Genomic DNA, 15,184 nt, shown 5'->3' on the forward strand with positions numbered 1-15,184 from the left:
GCTCAAGTATTCAACGATCCAACTATGAAGTGATACTTGATAAGGCCGATGAGTTTGTGATGAAGGAAGACGATGACCCTCGTGATCGCTATTGGAGGGTGACTGCTATTGCTGTGGCACTAAAGGATCATGGGAGTAAGGATGTGGATGATACATGGGTCAAGCGCAAGTTTCTCAAAGCCATCATGCCTTTCAATAAAGCCATGTTATCTGTCATTCGTCAGCGGCCAGACTTCCACTCCTTGTATTCCAGTGAAGTGTTGGATGAGTTCATTGCAATGTCAATCATGAATGAAACAGCCGACAATGCACTTGCTCGTGTTCGATCAAAAACAACTTCACCCAACCTTGCGTTGAAAGCAAGAGCAATGCTTGAAGAAGAAGAAGAAGATGAGGAAGAAGAGAGATGCCCTGAAGACACAAAGTATGCTTATCATGAGCACATGGCTCTTGCATCAAGGCACTTCTGGGGAAATAAAAGGAACTCAAGACCCACCTTCACCAAGAACAACTCGAGTGGATTCAAACCCAGACAATGAGTAAGGACATGTTATAACTATGGCAACGTGAGTCACTTCGTGGCAGAATGTCCCTATGAGAAAAGGGAAGACAACGGAGGCAAGCTCATTCGCAAAGACAAAACCAAATCATTTCCAATCAAGAACAACTTTGTGAAGAAACCTCACCCAAAAGGGATGGTGGCCCTGGAGGAGTATCCTTCTGATGATGATGGTGATGATGATGATACAGTGGCAACGGCAACAGTTGCTATTGCCACTACCTCTTCCCAGAAGGTGTCTCTCTTCAACGCCCCCAACGAGAACCACATCACCAAGTGCCTCATGGCAAAAGGTACCAATCAGGTAACTCCCATCATTAAGACCAACATTGCTTCTGCTCCTTCATTGTTAAATTGTGTAGAAGATAGTGATGTTGGAGATCTTAATGAGCATGATCTTGATAAGTTTCTGTGCACTATTAAGGGAGAACCCAAGAAGCACTTTGTTTCTCTCTTGGAACAACTGGGTGAGGCCACTGACCTCATTGAGTCTCATGAGGAGACCATCTCCGAGCTTCAGGGACATAGTCGTGACTATGCCGATGAAATTGCCGAATTATCTAGTGCTCTAGAAGAAGAGCGCACTCTTCGTTTGGCTCTTGAGGAGTCATATAACGATGACTGCACTAAAATGCAAAAGAAACTAGATCATGGTGTTGTTCTTACTCGCATGCTTAAATCTGAAAAGTATGCTCTTGAGGTTGGCCGTGACAGACTCAAAGAAGAGTTTGACATACTTGACAAGGCCCACAAAGCCTTGAAAGGTGTTCATTTCTCTCTGAAAGAGTCTCATGATCAACTCCAAGCAAAGCTTACCAAGGAGATCTCTACTTGTCCTCCCTTTGTGTTAATTGATAATACTTGTGCAACTAACCCCTGTTGTGAGCATGTTCATCTTGTGGAGGAAAATGCCAAGTTAAAGGAGAAACTTGAGAAGGGCCTTGTGGCATGCAGACAAGGTGAGAAGAGTCTGAACGATCTCTTGAGCACTCAAAAGGGTGTTGTAGGAAAGGAAGGACTTGGACTTACCTCCAAGTCAAAAGGTAAAAGGAAGAACAAGAACAAACGATCTCTCACCCTCATGGACATCTTTGTCAAAGAGGGTGAGGGGACTCAGAAGGTGAACAGGAACAAGGTGGACTATGGGAACCCCAAGAAGGGCAAAACAGCTCCTACTAACACAGTCGGCAAACTCAATTCTTCTTATGTTTTATGTTGTGCTAGTGATGGGCATGTTTATGCCAGATTTGTTGGTTCCTACGATGAAGATATTGAATGGGCTATCTGGGTTCCTAAGACCCTTGTCTCTAACATGAAAGGACCCATTAAAAAATGGGTACCTAAAACCAAGCCTTGATCTATTGCAGGAGTTTGCTTCCGGTGGGGTGTCATGGTTGCTCGATAGTGGAGCAACAAATCATATGACCGGAAGCAAGGACTTAGTGGTGGATGTGCATCCTTCTCCATCTATGCCCACCCATGTCCAATTCGCCGATGCATCCTCGTCAAAGGTATTGGGATTTGGTAAGGTGGTCGTCTCTCAAGATTTATCTATTGAGAAGGTCATGCTTGTTGAGTCACTTGCCTACAATTTACTTTCGGTTCGTCAACTTGCAATCATGGGTTTTTCCACATTCTTTAATATTGACACTGTGGTCCTCCTAAGGAGAAAGACTCTTAAAGTAGCCTATGTTGGACATGTCGAAAATGGTCTCTATGTGGTGAACTTCTCAAAGCGACCCACTAAGACTGCGACATGTTTAATGGCTAAACTTGACGTGGGCTGGCTTTGGCATCGCCGTTTAGCTCATGTCAATATGAGATCCTTGCAAAGTCTTCTGACAGGGGACCATGTTCGTGGACTAACAAATGTGAGCTTTGCTAAAGATCGTGTTTGCAGTGCTTGCATTGAAGGAAAGATTCATGAAACTGCTCATCGTCCAACGACTCTTATCTACACTAAGAGGCCATTGGAACTTCTCCATCTGGATCTGTTTGGTCCTCCAACATTTGATAGTCTTGGAGGCAGAAAATATTGCTTAATGATTGTTGATGACTACTCAAGATATACCTGGGTGTATTTCTTTAAAAATAAGAGTGAAACTCAACAAACGGTCATCAACTTTGCTAATGAAGCGCAACGTCAACATGAAGCAAAGATCTTGATGATTAGGAGTGACAACGGCACCGAGTTCAAGAACTACACCCTAGATGAGTTTCTAGGTGATGAGGGAATAAAGCACCAATATTCTGCACCATATACCCCTCAGCAAAACGGCGTGGCAGAAAGGAAGAACCGGACCTTGATAGACGCTGCAAGAACAATGATGGCAGAATTCAAATCTCCGTACAACTTCTGGGCAGAGGCCATCAACACAGCATGTCATGCGTCCAATCGGCTCTACATCCGCAAAGGCTTGAACAAGACTCCGTATGAGATTCTAACTGGAAACAAACCCAATCTCAAGTACTTCCGGGTATTCGGTTGTAAGTGTTTCATTCTCAAAAAGGGAGCTCGGTTAGCTAAATTCGATTCTAGAGCACATGAGGGTATCTTTGTTGGTTATGTTACAAACTCTCATGCTTACCGTGTCCTCAAGAAGTCCACCGGACTAATTGAGGAGACGTGTAACATAGAGTTTGACGAAAATAATGGCTCCCAAGTGGAGCAAAGTGGTCTTTGTGATATAGGTGATGAAATTCCTCCCGAAGCCATAAGAAGAATGGGGATTGGTCAAATACTCCCCATTGAGGAACCCCTTGTGGCCGAAGGAGAAGGACAATGCTCTACTCAAGTGGAGCCATCACCCCCACAAGCCCCACACGCTTCCGATGAACAAAGAGAAGACTCTCAACAAGTTGATCAAGCTCACGGTCAAGATTAATTTCCTAACAATGGTGATGTGCCCCATGATATTCAAGCACTACCCCAAGACCCCGAACCAGCACAAGATCAAGATCAAGAGCAACCACTAATACAAGATCAAACTAGTGAACCTGCTCAAGTCGAAGGACAAGATGATCAGGAGACTGTCTCACAATTTCCGTCTGGAGCTCCAACAACCGGCTCAAGACGCAAGGGCAAACAAAAGAAACAAGTCGATGCTCCCCCGTTATCTAATGAAGAACTCTTGGAGCGTCGAGCAGCCAAGAATGCGAACAAGCTGAGAGTCAAGTCACATCTTATGAAGAATGTTCTTGGCTGTTTAAAAAGGGGAGTATCTACCCGTCAACAGCTTTTGAATTATTGTGAGCATCACGCGTTTGTCTCGTATTGTGAACCTCAACAGGTACAGGAAGCGCTCGATGATGAGGATTGGCTTATGGCCATGCACGAAGAACTTAACAACTTCGAGCGCAACCAAGTCTGGGATTTAGTACCTTGGCCAACGGAGGAACATAATGTCATCGGGACCAAATGGATATTCAAGAACAAGCAAGATGCCAATGGAATTGTGATTCGAAACAAGGCAAGATTGGTGGCTCAAGGCTACTCCCAAGTCGAGGGTATCGACTACGGTGAAACCTTTGCCCCTGTTGCTCGTCTAGAATCTATTCGCATGTTACTTGCATTTGCTTCTCATCATAACTTCAAATTACAGCAAATGGATGTGAAAAGTGCATTTCTTAATGGTCCTTTGAATGAATTGGTCTATGTCAAACAACCCCCGGGATTCGAACATCCCAAGCTCCCCAATCATGTGTACAAACTCAATAAGGCACTCTATGGCCTTAAACAAGCCCCACGCGCGTGGTATGAGTATCTTACTAAGTTGTTACAAGATTGTGGGTTTGAAATTGGGAAGATTGATCCCACTCTTTTTACTAAAAGGGTTAAAGGGGATTTGTTCATATGCCAACTATATGTTGATGATATTATCTTTGGCTCTCCTAACATTTCATTCAATGAAGAATTTGCTGCACTAATGACTGAGAAGTTTGAGATGTCCATGATGGGAGAGTTGAAGTTCTTCCTCGGGTTCGAGATTAGACAAGGTCTAGAAGGGACATTCATCAAACAAGCCAAGTACACTCAAGACATGCTCAAACGGTTCGATCTCGAAGATGTCAAACCGGTCAAGTTCCCCATGCCAACCAGATGCAAGCTTGACAGTGATCCCAATGGTAAAGCAGTGGATCAAAAGGTACACCGCTCCATGATTGGATCCCTCCTTTACCTCTGTGCATCTAGACCGGATATTATGTTGAGTGTAGGGATATGTGCACGGTTTCAATCCGCACCAAAAGAAAGTCATTACATGGCTGTCAAACGAATCTTTCGATATTTGGCTCATACCCCAAACTTTGGCCTCTGGTATCCCAAAGGAGCAAACTTCAATCTTGTTGGCTATTCTGACTCAGATTGGGCTGGAGATTGTGTGGGGAGGAAGTCAACGTCTGGAGGATGCCAATTCCTTGGTCGCTCCTTGGTAAGTTGGTCTTCAAAGAAGCAGAACCGTGTCTCCTTATCATCCACCGAAGCTGAGTATGTGGCAGCTGCAAGTTGTTGTGCACAATTGCTATGGATGAGGCAAACTTTAAAGGATTATGGTGTCACTTGTGACAAAGTGCCTCTTCTATGTGATAATCAAAGCGCCATCAAGATTTCCCTCAATCCAGTGCAACATAGCAAAACCAAACATATTGATATTCGTCATCACTTCATTCGTGATCATATCAAACTAGGTGATATTGAGGTTCACTTCATCCACACTGAAGAGCAACTTGCAGATATTTTCACTAAGCCTCTAGATGAAGCAAGGTTCCGGGAGTTAAGGCATGAGCTAAATATCATTGATTCAAGTAATGTGGATTGAAACTAGGCTCATTGCACCTCACTTTACATTCCATCTTGGTCTAGATGTAGGCATGGACATAGGGGGAGTGTTGTTCTCTCAATGAACTTTCCCTCCCCCCATTATGCGTAAATCAATCTAGTCTTTCACTTTAGCCATTGTCAAATGGCACTTGTGCTTCAAACACGAGCATTGGTCATGAACCCAAGGATAATTCTTCGCGGTGTCATACCATTATCTCAAACATAGGTGGCCTCGACCACCGCCCCTCCATCCTTTCTTGCGCATAGAAGAAAGGATATACAATGACAAGTCAGTACATTTTCTTGAATGCTATCTCTTTTTACTCACTTTTCATGTGCCCAAGTTCATCCCTTCTCCTTAGCCGTGTTGGAACATTTACAGCGGTACTACCGCCAGGGGTAGCGGTACTACCGCCAGGACCCCAGCGGTACTACCGCCAGGACCCCAGCGGTACTACCGCCAGGTATGACGGTACTACCGCCAGGATTCACATCTAAACACGAACGGCTAGGAAATTTCTAGGGTTTCAAGGGGGGGGGGGGGGCGGTACTACCGCCAGGGGGAGCGGTACTACCGCTAGGCCCCAGCGGTACTACCGCTACACCCCAGCGGTACTACCGCGCGGCCAGCGGTACTACCGCCAGGACCCCAGCGGTACTACCGCTGGCCCGTACCCCTTGGGCTATATAAAGGGAGGGGGAGCCCGATTTTCTCATCTGTTTCTTCTTCCTCGCGGCTCCTCCCTCCCCTAGTCCAAAAACTCCCTGATTGGATCTCTCTTCGTGGAGCTCCTGCACCCCGTTGGTTTGGAAGGGTTGCTTCATCTCTTCTTCCTTCTCCAAGAGCCATGAATCCCGGTAAAGCTCCCCCCTTCTTCTATTTGGTTGATGTTCGTGTTCTAGGGTTAGGAGCATTGGGGATTGGATCCATATCTTTGATCTTATGGTTAGTTCTTGGATGGCATGAAGGAGATATTTGAGGGGAGTATAGGTCCTATGGTTTGTTGTTAATCTTGTTGCCATGCCCTAGGATTTACTCGTTTTAGATCTAGCACTTGAACTTTTGGAATAGATCTAAAACATGCTCTCTCTTGCCTAGGCATGTACTTATTTCGTGTTACTAAGTGTTCCTCATGACAAGTAGGGCTGGGGTGTAGGTCTTAGTGTTCATAATCAACCCATGCCCTCGAATACGATTTTTATCTGTCAAATCTGAAAGTCAAACCCCCAGTGGTACTACCGCCAGGGGCAGCGGTACTACCGCTAGGACCCCAGCGGTACTACCGCCAGGGGTAGCGGTACTACCGCTATGACCCCCAGTGGTACTACCGCCAGGGGTAGCGGTACTACCGCTAGGCCCCAGCGGTACTACCGCCAGTGTTGGCGGTACTACCGCCATGAGCATTCACTGTGTATTTTCTGTGTCTTGTGCTTAGCAATGAGTGTTTACTTGGTTTGTGTTTTCAAGATTCATTGCCTTGACTCTTCTTGTCGCCTTCTTTTTGCTGTGTGTTCTGTGTCACAGGTCGCTCTTCTCGCCGTTCGAACCCCCACGGGACACTCAGTCCAAACAGTATCGCAACCAAGAGGCGCCCGAGGGGTCTGCTACCTCTGGTCTGCCACCAAAGAAGAAGTCCTTCAAGAAGGTTGCTCACAAGGATAAGAGGGTAAATGTCCGAACAATGTCCCCCAAGGACTTTCTACAGTTTCGCACCAAGAACCACTATCTTAATGAGAGGGATGTGATCAAGGATGTTGACCATGTCTGGGCAAAGGACCAGTGCAGGATCTACCGGGATGTTATTGCTCATTTCAAGAAGAACTATGTCTCTGTTCAGTGGATTGACCTGGCACATCTTCAGCGGAACATGGACTACTTTGGTGATGCCCTCTCTCTGGTTGACAAACTGGGCATCAAGGACATCATCACCTTCAAGACGGATTTTGATCCCACTGCAGTTGCTTAGTTTTATGTCACAGTCCATTTCTCTCCTGATGCAGAGCGTTGCATGGTGTGGATGACTGGGTCAAAGAAGATGACCGGTACCTGGCATGAGTTCAAGCAATTCTTTCACATTGACTTCCAGGGTGCTGACACTCCTCTTGGGTTGCGTCCTCATGCTGCAGCCCCCGCCGATAGGGCCCCCGCAAAGGACAGACTGCAGAAACTGTATCTGAGGAAGGGTGTGCTTCCCAAGCACCTGGACATCATGCATCGGATCTTTCGCAACACCCTCTTCCCTCGTAGTGGTAACTTCGATGAGGTCCATGGCTCCTTGGCTGAGATGCTGCTACTTTGTGAGGAGGCTATGTCTCAGGAGTCTGCTCAGCTGGATATTTCTGATGTGATGTTCACGGAGCTCTGGAACTGCATCATCATGCGTAAGGTTCCCATCTACGGGCCTTACCTATTCGCATACATTCGCCATAAGTGGCAAGAGGCTTTTCCGGAGGAGCTGCTCTACGCTCAGTCTGACTACATTGTGCACGACCCGAGCAGGCTTCGCGTCAAGGACAAATGGGCCAACCCATCTACTTCCTCTCAGCACATGGATACTGATACAGAGACTGCTGCTGACAGAGGAACCGCCTCTCAGTCCCGCTCGTCTGCCATGCCATCTTGGGCTATCAAACTGTAGGACAAGATGAAGACTCTTTTCTGTATGCAGGCCAAGGGACAGTACCAGACACACATGGCTCAGAAGGAGAGCCGTCAGAGGCATAAGCGTGTTCTCGGGACCTTGGATGTGGACATCTCCAGCGGTTCAGAGGACGACATCACTCCTGAGGCTGCTTGGATGCAGGCTCAAGGGTACCAGTGGTCTGGCGATGAGGCGGAAGAGGAGGAGCAGACCGATCAGGAGGGGACAGATGAGTCTGGTGATGCTGAAGATGAGGAGTAGCTACCTGTGGCATTAGGTGTGCCCCTTTTTGGTGTCTTGTGCCAAAGGGGGAGAGAGTCTAGGATTTGCTTTCATAATCGATCTTTGCATTGCTTTGCTTTATTTCGTGTGGTTTGCTTCGAACTTGGTTTGCTTCTAGTTTGCTATCTTTTGTGAGACATGAACTTATGTGAGATTTATTTCCATCATATGCTGTGAGTCATATGCCCCGTATTGTCATATATCTCTATCTTTTTTTCTCATATTATTCTCTATGCAAATTCGGTATTGTCATCAATCCACCAAAAAGGGGGAGATTGTTGGGGCATAGTTTATGCCTAAGTAATTTTGGTGATTGATGACAGTACCGTACAGGACTAACCGTGTGTGTCAAGGTTTCAGATAACACACGACAACGGCACAAGACGACACGTCTCCTCTCTCATGGAATGGAAGCACGGCGCTCTCTACGATTCTCTTTATTTGAGTCATAGGAAAGCCGTACTATTAAGAGGGGATCCGTAGTGGAAAGGTTTGGGTGGAATCTATCATTACACACACACACTTCACATTCTCCCTTTCCTTTATCTTTGGAGCGGCCCTCGCCTATTTGTTTTTGGCCTCTCTGCAAAATGGTCCCCAGCGGTAGTACCGCTGGACTGCTAGCGGTAGTACCGCTGCAGCCAGCGGTAGTACCGCTAGCTGGCGGTAGTACCGCCCCTGGTCAGCGGTAGTACCGCTCCAGGTGCTTTGTTCCACCTACCTAGCGGTAGTTCGTGGACGGACCCTTTTGCGAAGACTTTCTCGGCGGTAGTAGTGTTTGTGCACTACCAAGGGCCAGCGGTAGTACCGCTCGTGTCAGCGGTAGTACCGCCGGAGGCCCAGCGGTAGTACTGCCAGGCAGCGGTAGTACCGCTCCTGCTCAGCGGTAGTACCGCTGGAGCTCGGGCAGAGAGTGGGAAAACGGTCTGAATTTCCCCCCCCACTATATAAAGGGTTCTTCTAGCTGAGGAACCCTATCTCTCACCTCTCTAAGCTCCATTGTTGCTCCACAAGCTCAAAAGTGCCCGATCTCTCTCCCTAGCCAATCAAACTTGTTGATTCTTTAGGGATTGGTTGAGAAGGCCTAGATCCACACTTCCACCAAGAGAAAAGTTGATTCCCCCACCAATCCCTTGCGGATCTTGTTACTCTTGGGTGTTTGAGCATCCTAGATGGTTGAGGTCACCTCAAAGCCATATTCCATTGTGGTGAAGCTTCGTGGTTTAGTTGGGAGCCTCCAAGCTTTGTGTGGTGTTTCCCCAACCTTGTTTGTAAAGGTTCGGTCGCCGCCTTCAAGGGCACCTATAGTGGAATCACGGTACCTTGCATCGTGCGAGGGCATGAGGAGAATACGGTGGCCTTAGTGGCTTTTTGGGGAGCATTGTGCCTCGACACCGCTCCAACGGAGACGTACTTCCTATCAAAGGGAAGGAACTTCGGTAACACATCCTCGTCTCCATCGGTTCCACTTGTGGTTATCTCTATCCTTTACTTTGTATTTGCTTATGCTTGTGACTATATCTTAGTAGTCTTAATAGCTCTCGTTGTTAGCTTCTATAGGGTTCACCTCATTGTCATATTATTTGTGAACCCGTATAGTGTTTACCTTAACTTGCTAAGATTAATTAAAAAGTGGTCGTTGTCTATTCACCCCCCTCTAGCCAACCATATCGATCCTTTCAGCAAGAATGAGGAAAAGAGCAGGATACTTCGTTTTACCACACAAGACTTCAACATCCCTAAAAATTCCCACAGGGCAGATAGTATCTCTATTGGCAAGCTGAATAGTGACATCAATAGGTTCTATCTCAACACATGCAATCTCGTCTTTAATTTCATCATATAAGGATTGAGATATTGCACTAACACTAGCACCAACATCACATAAACCATGATAACAATGATCTCCTATCTTAACAGAAACAACAGGCGTGCCAACAACAGGCCTATGTTTATCTCTAGCGTGAGGTTTAGCAATTCTAGGAGCATCTTCACAAAAGTGAATATTATGTCCCTCAACATCATCAGACAGGAGATCTTTGATAATAGCAATGCTAGGTTCAACTCTAATTTGCTCAGGGGGTGTAGGTGTTCTAATGTAGCCTCTACGTATCACAGTTGAAGCTTTAGAATGATCCTTTATCCTAATAGGGAAAGGTGGTTTCTCAATGTAAGCACTCGGAACAATAGGATAATTATAGGCAATGACTTTCTCTTCAACTGGATTGGGTTTAACTACATTGACTTCTAACGAAGGATGATATTTAAACCACTTCTCTTTGGGGAGATCAATATGAGCAGCAAATAATTCACACATGAAGCTACTATCTCAGAGTCAAGTCCATACTTAGCGCTAAAGTCACAAAACGTGTTTGTTTCAACAAAGGATTTAACGCAATCAAACTTGAAATTCATACCTGACTCCTTACCTTCTTCAAGCTCCCAATCTTTAGAGTTGCGTTTAATTCTCTCCAAGAAATTCCATTTGAAGTCAATATCTCTCTTTATAAAAGAATAGGTACAAGAAGTGTCAAGCATGGTGTGATCATCATGAGAAAGCCGAGCATAGAAGTTCTGAATGATAATTTCTCTTGAGAGCTCATGGTTGGGGCATGAATATAACATTGATTTAAGCCTCCCCCAAGCCTGAGCGATGCTTTCTCTGTCACGAGGCAAAAAATTATAAATATAATTCTGATCACGATGTACTAGATGCATAGGATAAAACTTTTGATGAAATCCCAATTTCAACCAATTGTAGTTCCATGATCCAGTATCATCACATAGCCTATACCATGTCAACGCCTTATCCCTAAAAGATAAGGGAAAGACCTTCTTCTTGACCTCATCCTCGGGCAAACCTGCAAGCTTAAATAAACCACAAACTTCATCTACATAGATTAGATGCAAGTCTGGATGTGATGTTCCATCTCCTGTAAAAGGATTAGCCAGCAGTTTCTCAAGCATACCCGACGGAAATTCAAAGCAAATATTTTTAGTAGGTGCAGCAGGTTGAAGAGCAACTCTTTGTGCTTCCGTTCGAGGTGAAGATACCCCGAACAAGCCCCTCAAAGAATTAGTTTACATAGTGACAAGTGACAATAAATTTCAGCACACTATATGAATGTTTCCTTACCAAGTTCCACTTACCAAAGGCGCTTCACTCCCCGGCAACGGCGCCAGAAAAGAGTCTTGATGACCCACAAGTATAGGGGATCTATCATAGTCCTTTCGATAAGTAAGAGTGTCGAACCCAACGAGGAGCAGGAGGATCTCAGGAGTGGTTTTCAGCAATGTAATATCTGCAAGCACTGAAATTATCGGTAAAAAATAGTTGTGTGGTGAGATGATTCGTAGCAAGTAGCAAGTAACAAAAGTAGCAACAGTGCAGCAGAGTGGCCCAATCCCTTTTGTAGCAAGGGACAAGCCTGGACAAAGTCTTATAGGAGGAAAAAATCTCCCGAGGACACACGGGAATTACTTTCATGCTAGTTTTCATCATGTTCATATGATTCACGTTCGTTACTTTGATAATTTGATATGTGGGTGGACCGGCGCTTGGGTACTGCCCTTACTTGGACAAGCATCCCATTTATGATTAACCCCTCTCGCAAGCATCCGCAACTACGAAAGAAGAATTAAGACAAAGTCTAACCATAACATTAAACTAGTGGATCCAAATCAGCCCCTTACAAAGCAACGCATAAACTAGGGTTTAAACTTCTGTCACTCTAGCAACCCATCATATACTTACTACTTACCAATGCCTTCCTCTAGGCCCAAATAATGGTGATGTGTTATGTAGTCGACGTTCACATAATACCACTAGAGGAAAAACAACATACAACACATCAAAATATCGAACGAATAGCAAATTCACATGACTACTATTAGCATGAATTATCCCATGTCCTCAGGAACAAAAGTAACTACTCACAAAGAATAATCATATTCATGACCAGAGAGGTAATGAGTAGCATCAAGGATCTGAACATAAACTCTTCCACCAAATAATCCAACTAGAATCAACTACAAAGAGTAATTAACACTACTAGCAACCTTACAAGTACCAATCGGATTCGCGAGATGGAGATTGGTTACAAGAGATGAACTAGGGTTTGGAGATGAGATGGTGCTGATGAAAATGTTGATGGTGATGAGTCCCCTCCGATGAGACGAGTGTTGGCGATGACGATGGCGACGATTTCCCCCTCCGGGAGGGAAGTTTCCCCGGCAGGATCGTCCTGCCGGAGCTCTAGATTGGTTGTGCTCAAGTTCTGCCTCGTGGCGGCGGCGAATCCTCTGAAAAGCCTCCTCCTGAATTTTTTTGGAATGAAACCATTCATATAGGAGAAGAGGGGAGCCAGTGGGCCAACAGGGAGCCCACAAGCCCCCTAGGCGCGACCAGGGGGGTGGCCTCGCCTAGCAGGCTTGGGGCCACCTGCCGGATTCCCTCTGGCACTCCTTCGGCCTAGTATTTTTTATATATTTCCAAAAAATCCACGTTGATTTTCATGGCTTTTGGAGTTGCACAAAATAGGCATCTCAAACTTGCTCCTTTTTCAGGCCAGAATTCCAGCTGCCGGCATTCTCCCTCTTCATGTAAACCATGCAAAATAAGAGAGAAAAGGCATAAGTATTGTATCGTGAAGTGAAATAACAGCCCAAAAAGCAATAAATATCAACATGAAAGCATGATGCAAAATGGACGTATCATATCCTCAACTTAATTTATGAGGACACCGTGAGAAAAATGGGATTGACCCGTCAAGGATCAAACCCAGCAACACCAGCTTCAAAGGACTAATTCCTGGCATCGAGGCCCGCTGTTTGGGCACCATAACTCTGGAAGTATTATCTGGTTCGGCCGATAACTTCTGAACTGAATATTTGATCATCAACATTGTTCCTTTTCTTAGCAGGTATCAGGCACTCCTCGGTCGTATATCGTTCGCTAGCTTTAATGCCGTTCCCCATTACACATACCTAATGCTGAAGATGCCAGGACCTAACGGTGTCATTACCGTCAGTGGTAACACCAAGCGATCCCTCTGAACCGAGGAACATACTGTGGCTTTGGCAGCCAAAATACACGTGGGAAATACGACTCTAAAGTCCAAGCTCATCGTTAAGGAACACAAACGAGACTGCTCTTTGCTACGGTCCCTTGATCCCTCCCTTGCTCAAACTAAATAGGGATACGCTCCCCATAGTAGCACCTTGCCACCAGCCAAGTACGTGCCTCGAAGGCACAGTTTTGTGCTTAAGATACCATGGGTCACTTTGGGGACCGACTACACGAGACTAGTTGTTCGGCTCAACCGAACCATGGTCATGAACGACCTAGGACACATGCAGGTACTGTAGAGGACCAACTCTGTGTCAAGCTACAGACATCTCGGCGGCTTCTCAAGACCACCTTTGTTAAAATGCCCGGTCGCTGACTATCCCCCCGTCAAGGAGTACTTTCCGAAGAGTGAAGGCGCAGACGTGCAATAGGGCATCACAAGGGACATCAAGTCATCCTTAATAAACCCTGTGTAAACCTTTCCTCTGTAAATTTATTTTTTCTCAATATCTACAACAGTTGCTCGATGCAATTCGTATTGTATGAATACGAGTTAATCAAAAGTAGAGAACACTTATGGTGATTCATTAGCCTTTCGACATCTTTTATTTTCTCATTCTTTCCCGAACTGCTGTTCAACACCAACACAAGCCTATATGATACACATATTAGACACTACCGGCTAATTAACCAGGGGTTTGGCTGGCAGGGTCGGCCTAAGCATCATTCTGACACTATCTAGTATTACATGTGTGTGGAGTCTTGGATATTGCATTATACGCACAGGTTCAGAATTATGTCTTGGGACAATAGTTGGGTTACCCGGCTCCTGTGCTTACCCCTTTATGTTCTGTTCGTTTGGGTAAATGGGTAAAGGGAGAATAGTTGCGATTGTACTTGTGGCTCACTTGGTTAAGTACCTCAATGGAGAAAGCCAAAATCTGACTATCATAATAACTGAGATCTGGTCTGCGATCCGACGATGAATATTAAACTAAAGAGCCGATGGGGGTTCACAGTGTTATGTGAAAGGTTAGGAGTTATACAAACCAAGTGGTAATGGGTTTTTACACTTCGGCATGGCCGAATAACACAGTTCGCCAAGGAGCTTTTATTCGCCCCCACAGTCAAGCTCCTATGGTTAGGTGGAAGATTTAAAGCCACATAGTACGATTGCTTTGTTTCCTCCTGCACTACCACCTTCAGGTAGCAAGACATTGGTTAAGTGTAATAATACGGAAGCAGAAAACACCCCTAATAGCATCTGTTTGGGGGCTGAAGCCGATGACTAGAAACTTTCAAGTTTAAACGACCACAAAGGAGTCAAAATTTAGAACAAAATAAGACATGGTATACCATGCAAAATAAAATAGCATTGTATAGTACGAAATTCAACCACTTTTACAAGATAAGGTGTTCATTCAAAGATTACATCTTTGGAACACTGCGCCTATATAGCACGAGCACCTTCCATTATAGTGGAGAAGTATACCTCGGGGCGTCTATGTTCTTTTCCAGGCGGTGGAGGTGCGGTGGCCATCTTGAAGGGTTCCACTTTTGGCCAATGCATCATGGTTCTTGCGAAGGCCATCCGAGCTCCCTTGATGGAGACACAACGCTTCATGATGTCAATCTAGGGCGCAACAATGATCATCTTTTGCACCAAGCCAAAATAGTTGCTCGGCAGCGGCTCCGTCGGCCAAAGCCTGAGACATAGATCCTTCATTGTAAGCTCTGCCAACTTGTGCAGCTCCATCAGTTGTTTCAGCTGATCGGAGACAAGAAGGGGTTGCTTGGGGGATCGAAACTGCGCC

This window comes from Hordeum vulgare, chromosome 2H (assembly GCF_904849725.1).
Source record: "Hordeum vulgare subsp. vulgare chromosome 2H, MorexV3_pseudomolecules_assembly, whole genome shotgun sequence".
NCBI classification, from domain to species: Eukaryota; Viridiplantae; Streptophyta; class Magnoliopsida; order Poales; family Poaceae; genus Hordeum; species Hordeum vulgare.